Here is a 13,265-nt window from a genome sequence, read left to right as displayed (position 1 = left end):
ACACCCTGTAGTTTTGGACTGGCACACAAAGGGGATGCGTCTTATGATTGCAATGTTCATCCTGACTTTTAATAATTAATATAGCAATTTCACTGTTTATCGTAGAATACTGATATATCTCCCCAATTCCAAGCGACTACTTCAAACACCCTCATTCCATTGTAGCTTATAGCACCCTTACTTATTAGCTTTGCCTTAGATTTGTTTGGCAGTGGAAACGAAGCGAAAAATATACCTATTCAAAAAAGCAGATAAAGATTCACTTGACGCCTTACTAAGAGACAATCTTCGCTCATTCCAAATTAATAATATAAGTGTAGACCAGATGTGGCTTCAATTCAAAGAAATAGTATCGGCGGTAATTGAGATATTTATACCAAATAAATTAACAAACGACGGAGCTGATCCTTCTTGGTACACAAAACGGGGTAGAACACTGTTGCAGAAACAACGAAACAAACGTGACAGATTTAAACAGACGCAAAATCCCCAAGATTGGCGATCTTTTACAGAAGCTCGAAATTTAGCGCGGACTTCAATTCGAGATGCCTATAACAGTTTCCACAACGAAACTATGTCTCGAAACCTGGAAGAAAATCCAAAGAGATTCTGGTCGTATGTGAAGTATGTTAGCGGCAAGAAACCATCAATGCCTTCCCTGCGCGATAGCAATGGAGATACTATCGAAGACAGTGCTGCCAAAGCAGTGTTACTAAACACAGCCTTCCGAAATGCCTTCACAAAAGAAGACGAAGTAAACATTCCAGAATTCGAATCGAGAACAGCTGCCAAGAAGTAAATATCATCGGAGTATTGAAGCAACTTAAATCACTTAATAAAACCAAGTCTTCTAGTCCAGACTGTATACCAATTAGGTTCCTTTCGGAGTATGCTGATGCATTAGCTCCATACTTAACAATCATATACAATCATTCGCTCGACGAAAGATCCGTACCCAAAGACTGGAAAGTTGCACAGCTGACACCAATATTCAAGAAAGGTAGTAGGAGTAATCCACTAAATTACAGACCCATATCGTTAACGTCGATATGCAGCAGGATTTTAGAACATTTATTGTTTTCGAACATAATGAATTACTTCGAAGGAAACGGTCTATTGACACATGGTCAACATGGGTTTAGAAAACATCGTTCCTGTGAAACACAACTAGCTCTTTATTCACATGAAGAGTTGAGTGCTATTGACAAGGGATTTCAGATCGATTCCGTATTTCTGGATTTCCGGAAGGCGTTTGACACTGTACCACACAAGCGGCTCGTACTGAAATTGCGTACTTATGGAATATCTTTTCAGCTATGTGACTAGATTTCTGATTTCCTGTCAGAGAGGTCACAGTTCGTAGTATTGACAGAAAGTCATCGAGTAAAAGAGAAGTGATTTATGGCGTTCCCCAAGGTAGTGTTATAGGCCATTTGCTGTTCCTTATCTATATAAATGATTTTGGAGACAATCTGAGCAGCCGTCTTAGGTTGTTTGCAGATGACGCTGTCGTTTCTCGACTAATAAAGTCATCAGAAGATTTTAAAAATGCAAAACGATTTAGAAAAGATAACTGAATGGTGCGAAAATTGGAAGTTGACCCTAAATACCGAAAAGTGTGAGGTTATCCACATGAGTGCTAAAAGGAATTCGTTAAACTTCGGTTACATGATAAATCAGTCTAATCTAAAAGCCGTAAACTCAACTAAATACCTAGGTATTAAATTACGAACAACTTAAATTGGAAGCAACACATAGAAAATGTTGTGGTGAAGGCTAATTGTGTTTTATTGGCAGGACACTTAGAAAATGTAACAGACCTACACTAAGCTTGTCCGTCTTCTTTCAGAATATTGCTGTGCGGTGTGGGATCCTTACCAGATAGGACTGACGGAGTACATCGAAAAAGTTCAAACAAAGGCAGCACGTTTTGTATTATAGCAAATATGGGAGAGAGTGTCAGAGAAATGATACAGAATTTGGGCTGGAAATCACTAAAAAAAAAAGGCGTTTTTCGTTGCGACGGAATCTTCTCACGAAATTCCAATCACCAACTTTCTCCTCCGAATGCGAAAATATTTAGTTGACACCGACCTACTTGGGGAGGAACGATCACCACGATAAAATAAGGGAAAGGTACAGGTGTTCATTCTTTCCTCGTGCTATACGAGATTGGAATAATAGAAAATTGTGATGGTGGTTCGATGAACCCTCTGCCAGGCACTTGAATGTGATATGCAGAGTATCCATGTAGATGTAGAAATCCATATAGCGTTCACATCTGTTATCCTACAATCATTTGAACCTGATTACTGTATTCATGCTCTCGTCTTCCTCTACAGCTCACCCGCCCACCTTTCTGTTCCTGTCCAACATTCACACTTCCCTCCATCCCTTAATTAACTATTCCCCATCTTCGTTATACTAGTTGTATCGTAATCCGATTCCGCATCTCTTCATTAACTATACAATCTACGCATGTAATACCCAGCATTGTTAAAAGTGTTTATTCTTAGCTATACTGTTGATCGGCGACGTTTGACCTCCCGCAGTGCTACACTCTATATCTACGTCTACATCTACATAGATACTCTGCAAGCCACCGAGCGGTACGTGGCGGAGGGTACCCCGTATCACTGCTAGTCATTTCCTTTCCTGTTCCACTCGCAAATACAGCGAGGGAAAAACGACTATTTGTATGTATCCGTATGAGCCCTAATCTCTCGTATCTTATCTTCGTGGTACTCACGTGCAGTGTGCGATGGTGTCAATAGAAACATTCGGCAGTGAGTTTCAAATGCCGGTTCTCTAAATTTCTTCAATAGTGTTCTTCGAAAAGAACGTCGCCTTCCCTTCAAGGGTTCCCATTTGAGTTGGTGAATCATCTCCGTCACACTTACGTCTTGTTCGAACCTACTGGTAACAAATCTAGCAGCCTGCCTCCGAATTGCTTCCATGTTATCCTTCAATCCGACCTGGTACGGATCCTAAACACACGAGTAGTATTCAAGAGTAGGTCACGCCAGCGTCCTATATGTGATCTTCTTTATAAATGAACCACACTTTCCTAAAATTCTCCCACTACACCGACGTTGACCTTCCGAACCACAGTCTTCGCATGCTCTTTCTATTTCATACCGCTTTGCAAGGTTGCGCCCGGATATTTAAATAACGTGACTGTGTAAAACAGTACACTACTAATGCTGTATCCGAACATTACAGATTTGCTTTTCCTACTCATTCGCCTTACATTTCCCCTTATTCTCTAAGAGCCAGCATGGACATTGTGGGGCGTTACCTCGGGTCGGGTATGTACGGATACTTTTATTAATTGCTAACCAACACAAATTAGTACATTATGAGCCCCCAAATACACTAGCTACAGTAAGGCCGCCGGTTCCCAAGCACTGATCGTTAAAAGTCGGCACCATTCGGAATACTTCGTGTCGACTGTTCTCCGTTTCAGATGCCTGCCACTCTGACCGACCGCAAGATATCGTAATTGCCTGCTAAGGTCTGGTTGTGTTTTCTGAGTGGGCGGCTGATTCATTGATTAACAACACTAACTCACTTTATATTTAAATGCCTAAATGAATATGAGATACGATCACAAATGTTTAGCAAATGTCTTGAATGTCGTTTTTCTTCTATTAATTATGCTGTATTACAAGCCCCTTAACTTAATTTCATATTTCATGCTACAAATATGTAACGCATTTTAACACGACCGTTTCTATAATGGGCAATGACGAATCCATGCTACTTTTATGTCAAAACTCGTACCGTAACAGTGAATCGGCACTGGTCGCGAACGCCCGTCATTTGTCAATACTAGAAGACAAACAATAAAACATTCCCCGTCTCACATTTCTAAACCAGCAGTGGCCAAGTCACTTACCCCTCTGTCCCTGAGGTGAGTGGCCAATTTTACTTAGCTCACGGCCAGATTCACCACCGTTATTTAGAACTATGCACCTTATAATATTACTTTCCCCATAAGTACTTTTGTTTGTTCATCTACATCTACATGATTACTCTGCAATTCACATTTAAGTGCTTGGCAGAGGGTTCATCGAACCACAGTCATACTATCTCCCTACCATTCCACTCCCGAACAGCGCGCGGGAAAAACGAACATCTAAACCTTTCAGTTCGAGCTCTGATTTATTTTATTTTGATCATCATTCCTACCTACGTAGGTTGGGCTCAACAAAATATTTTCGCACTCGGAAGAGAAAGTTGGTGACTGGAATTTCATAAATAGATCTCGCCGCGACGAAAAAAGTCTTTGCTTTAATGACTTCCATCCCAACTCGCGTATCATATCTGCCACACTCTCTCCCCTATTACGTGATAACACAAAACGAGCTGCCCTTTTTTGCACCCTTTCGATGTCCTCCGTCAATCCCACCTGGTAAGGATCTCACACCGCGCAGCAATATTCTAACAGAGGACGAACGAGTGTAGTGTAAGCTGTCTCTTTAGTGGACTAGATGCATCTTCTAAGTGTCCTGCCAATGAAACGCAACCTTTGGCTCGCCTTCCCCACAATATTATCTATGTGGTCTTTCCAACTGAAGTTGTTCGTAATTTTAACACCCAGGTACTTAGTTGAATTGACAGCCTTGAGAATAGTACTATTTATCGAGTAATCGAATTCCAACGGATTTCTTTTGGAACTCATGTGAATCACCTCACACTTTTCGTTATTTAGCGTCAACTGCCACTTGCCACACCATACAGCAATCTTTTCTAAATCGTTTTGCAACTGATACTGGTCTTCGGATGACCTTACTAGACTGTAAATTACAGCATCATCTGCGAAAAACCTAATAGAACTTCTCAGATTGTCACCCAGGTCATTTATATAGATCACGAACAGCAGAGGCCCAAGGACGCTTCCCTGGGGAACACCTGATATCACTTCAGTTTTACTCGATGATTTGCCGTTACTGAAGAACGAACTACTCTCTTAAGAAGTTCTTAACATAAATTGAAGATTCGGCTGTTTTATGCTAGATGTTTATAATATAATGCGACTGAGAACCGCGGGTCGCAGTAATAGTTAATTTTTGACATCCACTGCTCTAGACAAATACTAACAGAAAATACTTCCTAATACCTAAACGTTTACTAATCCATAGAAACATTACTTTTTTTTAACTGTACGTTGATAGTACATTATTCTGCTGCAGGTCTCAGTTACGGTACTAAATTTCATTACTTCATAATACACATAACACCGAATGCTGTCAACCATACGTCAATCCCAACGCTACTCGTAACTTAGTGAGAAGATTTTGTTCTCTGATGGTTCATGACTCTGAAAATTAACAGACTCGTCAAGGATGATGGCAGTTTATAATCGAAACTCACGAGTAGCTTTAACAGTTTTCTGATTTCCGTTGGCAATTTTTATACCCACACCTGAATGTCGCAGGTTCAATTTAGCGTATCCATGAGGCTTACTTGTAAACACGTGCTTCCTTGTAACATCCATGATTAAATGTCAGTCTCTAAACAGCTGTAGAAAATTTCTGAAATATTTAGCTGTTGAGTGCGATTGCTGTACACGAACCTGTAGTGCTGTTCTTTATGTATGTACGTGTGACTGTCTGTGAATTATATGTGTATGTGGCGGGGGGGGGGGGGGGGGGGGGGGAGGGAGAGGAGGGAGGAAGGGGGGTTGTAGTGTGCGTATAATTCTGCTGATCATCTGAGTTCTTGTTGAGTGTGTCGCGAAGTAAAGTTATTTTACTGCCACAACACTGACTTACAAGCACCTGTCTTTCTACTTCCTCATTGCCTTGAATGTTGCTCTATACTTAAGCCGGTATGAATAAAACTACTTCTCATTAACTTTAACATCCCTGCAAATTTCAGAATAACGATTACGGTTTATTTAGCAGCGACAACGCTAATCACGAAAGTACCTTCTCAACTTCCTTCTGGATATCTGAGTGCTCCAAGATTGCTACCAACATTGTTATCGTCGCTAATGCTGGAAATTTGTAAAGCGCAAATTGATCTCTTTAGCATCCATGCAAGCATTTATGGTCGTCTCATCAATTCTGAACTGCCAGTGAAAAATTATTGTTGCTGATTTGCTCGCAGGCAGATAAGATATATGGCCCATACAATCTGTGTCGGCTGCTGCTGTGGATTTATCTTTGTATATTACAAGTTCACATTCGTTACCAGTAATTTCTATCTAATGGCACTGGAACATATATTGTGTTCATACATCATGAATTACCTCGAAGAAAACTGTCTATAGACACACAATCAACATGGGTTTAGAAAACATCGTTCCTGTGAAACACAACTAGCTCTTTATTCACATGAAGTGTTGAATGCTATTGACAAGGGATTTCAGATCGATTCCGTATTTCTGGATTTCCGGAAGGCTTTTGACGCTGTACCACACAAGCGGCTTGTAGTGAAATTGCGTGCTTATGGAATATCGTCTCAGTTATGTGACTGGATCTCTGATTTCCTGTCAGAGAGGTCACAGTTCGTAGTCCATGACGGAAAGTCATCGAGTAAAACAGAAGTGATTTCTGGCGTTCCCCAAGGTAGTATTATAGGCCCTTTGCTGTTCCTTATCTACATAAACGATCTGGGAGACAATCTCAGCAGCCGTCTTAGGTTGTTTGCAGATGTCGCTGTCGTTTCTCGACTAATAAAGTCATCAGAAGATCAAAACAGAATGCAAAACAGTTTAGAAAAGGTATCTGAATGGAGTGAAAATTGGCAGTTGACCCTAAATAACGAAAAATATGAGGTCATCCATATGAGTGCAAAAAGGAATTCGTTAAACTTCGGTTGCATGATAAATCAGTGTAATCTAGAAACCCTAAATTCAACTAAGTACCTAGGTATTACAATTACGAACAACTTAAATTGGAAGGAACGCATAGAAAAGGCTGTGGGGAAGCCTAACCAAAGACTGCGTTTTATTGGCAGGATACCTAGAAAATGTAACAGATCTACTAAGGAGACTGCCTACACTACGCTCGTACGTTCTCTTTTAGAATACTGCTGCGCGGTGTGGGTCCCTTACCAGATAGGACTGACGGAATACATCGAAACAGTTCAAAGAAGGGCATCACGTTTTGTATTATCGCGAAATAAGGGATAGAGCGACACAGAAATGATACAGAATTTCGTATGGACATCTTTAAAAGAAAGGCGTTTTCCGTTGCGACGGAATCTTCTCACAAAATTCCAGTCAACAACTTTCTCCTCGGAATGCGAAAATATTTCGCTGACACCGACCTACATAGGAAGAAACGATCACCACGATAAAATAAAGTAAATAAGAGCTCGCACGGAAAGAGATGTGTCCGTCCTCTCCGCGCGTTATACGAGATTGGAATAATAGAGAACTGTGAAGGTGGTTCGATGAACCCTCTGCCAAGCACTTAAATGTAATTTGCAGAGTTTCCATGTAGATGTAGACTACAGTTGGTGGCTGTGATTGAGTTACCCGTGAATGCTTAATTCCACCACATTTTTTATTGTTGGTTCCTTCTTTACTGTGTTAGACCGGATAAACCATTGTAATGTTTCCCTCTAGACGTCAGTTTCTGTTCGTAAAATACCGATTTCATTTCTGAACAATATTCTGCTTGTTTGTTTTAATATGTTACTATTTCATCAAGCTACGTGACTTTTCTGTATGGCACCATCACCAGTGAAAACGAAACAAAAAAGAAAAGACAGCCCTAAAACAAAAAATCAAAATGACCAACATATAAGTATTGAGTACAGTCTTGAGCAATGGGAGTTATGCAGCAAGAGCTGACAGAACATAATACGAATAAAAGGTAAAACTGTAACTAATTCTTGGGCGTTCTTGTTTACGGATATGTTGGATATGGATGGCTCTGAGCACTATGGGACTTAACATCTATGGTCATCAGTCCCCTAGAACTTAAAACTACTTAAACCTAACTAACCTAAGGACATCACGGATATGGATGTTTTGTAACTCTTACATTACTGTTACCTGCTAGGCGGAGTGTTCGCAGCATCGCGTCAAACTCAGCAACAGAACTCTGGATCAGATACTCACCTGCAACAACAGAAAGAGATCAAAATGAAAACTTAATTGCAACGAATCTCAAAACTAGCATGACAAACTTTAGATGAGAATTACTTAGCACTCTACGATACACAAAATAAACAAAGTTTTAATATCTGCATCGCAAAAACCATACTGCCAAGAACATTATCCGTGATCACTTCAGTGTGCACAAAAGGAGAGTTCTGCTTGACGTGCTGGATATCGAGTATTTTACAAACAAATTTAAAAGCCCCTGTCAAAAATTTCAAAAATTCGAGCTCAATTAATGAATTACACTAACATAAGAAGAATCACAAAAAATTAATGTACAGTAATGAAATTTCGGGACACTGCAAGATACAGGTTAATGTAAGCGCGAGAGAATCCATTGAAAATGTGAAATGCTGGTACATGAATAACCGGGGAAGCTGCCAGAATGTTGAACGCAAGCATGCAAACGCGCATGCATTGTGTCGTACTGGTGCCGGGCGGCAGTTTGTGGAAAGGAGTTCCATGCCTGATGTACCTGGTCGTTCAATACAGGGACGATTAATGCTGTTTGTGGATGACGCTGGGGCTGTCGTTCGATGAAGTCCGATATGTGCTCGATTGGAGACAGATCTGGTGATAGAGGAGGGCAATGAAACATGTCGACATACGGTAGAGCACGTTGGGTTACAACAGCGGTACGTGTGCGAGCGTTATCCTGTTGGAAAACACCCCTCTGGAAAGCTGGCCATTCAGAACAACAGATCGAATCACCAAACTGATGCACAGATTTGCAGTCATGATGCGTGTGATAGAAACGAGAGATATCCTGCTGTCACAAGAATCCATAAATCCAGGGGTACGTCCAGTGTGTCTAGCACGCAGACAGGCCTCCTCCTAACCAACAAACGGCCATCACTGGCACAGACGCAGATCCACCTTTCATCAGAAAACACAACAGACCTCACCCTCCCCTCCAGTGAGCTCTCGCTTGACACTACTCAACTCCAAATGGCGGTTGTTTGGGATCGCTACAGGGCGTCTGGCTTGGAGCTATCCTTGAAGTAACCGAATTGTTCGTTGTGTCACTGTGGTGCCAAATGCTACTCAAATTTCGGCTGCAGATGCAGTACGATGCGCCAGAGCCATACGCCGAACATGTAGTGCCACGTGGCCGTTCGGTCTTCTTGCGACGGTACATTCTCGTGATCGCCGCTGCCAGCGGTTATGCACGGTGGCTGCATTCCTGCCAAGTCTTTCTGCAGGATCGCAGAAGAAACATCCAGCTCCTCGCGGCCCTATTACACGACCTCATTCAAACTCAATGAGGGTTGATAATGGCGTCTTTGTCGCCTTAAAGACATTCAAAAATGGTTCAAATGGCTCTGAGCACTATGGGACTTAACATCTATGGTCATCAGTCCCCTAGAACTTAGAACTACTTAAACCTAACTAACCGAAGGACATCACACAACACCCAGTCATCACGAGGCAGAGAAAATTACTGACCCCGCCGGGAATTAAAGGCATTCTTGTCTAATATTAACTCACCACATCCAATCTCAAAGGCAACTGCTCACTTCATTACATCATCCTCATAGTGGTGCTACTAGCGCCACTCTTTTGCGACTGGTGCAAAATTTGAATAGACATCATCTTTCAGATGTAGAAACACATCCACCAACTTTCGTTTGTACCGCAGAACTGCTTCTTGGTGTTGCGATTTTTTCCGTCAGCGTATTAAGATATACGGTTCTAACCACCACAATGAAGGGCTTGCTTCTGAGAGCATTTGGATCGCAGTATGATTAATATCATATGCACACTGATTAAGAGAGCATTAGTGTCTTAAATAAAGTGTGTGAACTCTCTGTATTGTGTTACGGATCTGTTAACTACTGTCTAGCTTCCTTGAGATACGTTTCCTGATATTTCCCGAACGAAGAAAGTTACTCCCTCACTTCTTACCCTTCATTCCTGCATATCACGAGGGAACTTCAAAAAAGTACGTCATATGTGTCCCACATTACGACCGTTGCGCAACAAATGTGGCCCGTTGTCAGAAAAGAGTACACTTTCTGGTTTTCCCGCAGAGACAGTTTTGCTATGGTACGTTTAACGGGTGCACCACAGTGTACGTCTGCATCTACATGGTTACTCTCCAATTCACTCTTAAGTGCCTCGCAGAGGGTTCATCGAACCATTTTCATACTACTTTTCTACCATTCCACTCTTGAATGGCGCGTGGGAAAAAGGAACACCTAAATCTTTCTGTTCGAGCTCTGATTTCTCTTATTTTATTATGATGATCATTTCTCCCTACGTAGGTGGGTGTCAACAAAATAATTTCGCATTCGGAAGGGAAAGTTGGTCATTGAAATTTTGTAAATAGATCTCGCCGCAAAGAAAACCGCCTTTGTTTCAGTGACTGCCACCCCCTCTCGCGTATCATACTAGTGACATTCTCACCCCTATTGCGCGATAACACGAAACGAGCTGCCCTTCTTTGCACTAAAATGCCGCGGCATCCGGAAAAGTATTCCAAAGTAGAAGTGTGTGGGACAGTACAATTCTTGTGGGCAAAGCATCTAAACTGCACACAGAGTCATCGTGAAAATCTGGTGATGTGTGGACCAACTATACTACCACGTCAAGGCTTAGTGAAACGATACCAACAATCTGACCAAGACCGCACAGACGTGGATGACACTAATCAGAAAGGAAAACCATCGACATCGACCACAGACGATACATTTTGTACGTCCATTCTTCTGATTGGATGTTTGAGAGATTTCAGTCATTCACTTATGCAATAAAATGCAACACCTACAGCCATCCTTATGATATGTATTATACGGCTACCAGTTTCGGTGCTTCAATACATATTCTTCGGGCCTTAACTGACGCTAAGGGGGTTAATCCAAATCATATACACGATTCCATTAGTGGCCAACGTCTATTAAATGGTTTTCGCAGACTACCTGTAACAACGATGATGTGTCTCCCAAAGTCGCGAAAACCAGTTCTTAGATGTTGCCCACTGGTGGAATCGTGTGTACGATTTGAGTTAACCCCTCGGCGTCAGTTAAGGGATGGAGATGGTTACTGAAGCATCGAAACTGGTAGCAATATAATAAATAACACCACAAGAACGGATGTAGGTGATCCCTATTATTGCGGATGACACTGTCCAGGCATTCAGTAAACAGATTCGTTGCTATCGCACATTTTCCAACGATGCAGATGGTCACTCAGCGGTTCTCGAATTGGCCCCGTAACCAGGGAAAGGATTTCTATCTTCGAGCAAGTGATCGTAACGAACTGTATTGTCAAGCATCTGTGTCACAGTGTAGTGTAGTGTAGTGTAGTGTAGCATTTAATTAAAGCTTAACAATGGACATTTTCAAGTCCGCTCGTACACAGACGCAGACAAATCATTAGAGATGCAAATTTTCCATGTTGTCTTAGTACAAATGTGCTAACAGTATGACTACAAACTAAAGATAATTTTAGTTTTTTGTCCATCGTCAGCAACTGTAGTCGTACATAACTAAATAATTAGCAACCAGTAGCGTAAAAGAAATTTAATTTCCTTTTATTTTATTGTTGACACTCGCAAATCGATAGTTATAAGCTTCTGAAAAAGGGCACTATGTGCCCACAACCAGCAAAGAAATTCTTTTATGCAACTGGTTACTTATTATTTCGACATACAAGTAACTGTGGCTTAACTGTTATTCCACATAATGAGTACGCCTCAAGATGACAAGCAATAGTATAATCTTGAGAACGATGATATGTCGTCTCACTTTCATCCAAGATTTGAACTGTGTCTCAGGTACGGTAAGGTAGCTTCTTTAGCATTTTTTAGCCGAGTGGTCTAAGGCGCTGCAGTCATGGACTGTGCGGCTGGTCCCGGCGGAGGTTCGAGTCCTCCCTCGGGCATGGGTGTGTGTGTGTTTGTCCTTAGGATAATTTAGGTTAAGTAGTGTGTAAGCTGAGGAACTGATGACCTTAGCAGTTAAGTCCCATAAGATTTCACACACATTTGAACTTTTTTTTTAGCATTTTACTCTGACATGCTGCGTTACAAGTAGCTTAATTGCAATGTTATAACATAAAAATTATAGAACAGTTGAGTTGTTAGATGTATTAGAAGACAATGAAAACCGAAACTGTGGGCAGGAAACTTGTCCTCCAGATGTAATTTTAATTTGTAAATACAGTACATAGAAGGGCAAAGACACAACTTCAAATTTCTCAAAAAGCTGCGAGCAGAAAACGAAATGAATATGAAACTGTAGTTTATCGTTTTACAAATATTATCAAATGACCCAGGAAGAAGAATTCAAACCAAAGACATCTGAGAAAACTTGTTAGCCTTTGCAAAATTAATGACAGAGCAAAAAGTACAGAATTTGCCTAGTAAACTAAGTTTTGAAAATACCCAACACAAATTATTATTACGAATTTTCATTGCTATACGAAGAGTTCTCTGGACAATCCGCGGTATACTCCACTGGATACCATGGGCGTACGCAGAAATTTACCGAACAGGGAGGCAGAGAAGACTGTACTGTTGGCAGAAGAGCCAACACTGTTTTTCTAGAGGAGGCCGAAATGCACGCGTCTAAATACACGCAGACCGGCGTGAGGTCTGGAACAGGACAATGTCTTGAGAATTGCAATAAAGTACGAAATTCTTGTACTACCTAACTTTAATCCATAATTGTAGAACATCTCTCTTGATGATACATGCTTCATAATATTAATTATCAATTGAATACGGCGCCTTGCTAGGTCGTAGCAAATGTAGCTGAAGGCTATGCTAACTATCGTCTCGGCAAATGAGAGCGTATTTGTCGGTGAACCATTGCTATGAACGTCGGCTGTACAACTGGGGCGAGTGCTAGTACGTCTCTCTAGACCTGCCGTGTGGTGGCGCTCGGTCTGCTATCACTGACAGTGGCGACACGCGGGTCCGACGTATACTAATGGACCGCGGCCGATTTAAAGGCTACCACCTAGCAAGTGTGGTGTCTGGCGGTGACACTACAAAAACTAAAGTTTGCGTTTTTGTAGAACTATGAATTGGTAATTTTGGATATGAGTCAATATTGATTGCCAGCACTGGATTTCAATATACGACGATACTCATTGACATACACAACTGTTATACGTCATGCATTAAACAGGGCTTCTTTTGTAG

This window comes from Schistocerca americana, chromosome 4 (assembly GCF_021461395.2).
Source record: "Schistocerca americana isolate TAMUIC-IGC-003095 chromosome 4, iqSchAmer2.1, whole genome shotgun sequence".
Classification (NCBI taxonomy): Eukaryota; Metazoa; Arthropoda; class Insecta; order Orthoptera; family Acrididae; genus Schistocerca; species Schistocerca americana.
The sequence above is the reverse complement of the archived record's forward strand: the minus strand, read 5'-3'. Positions refer to the sequence as shown.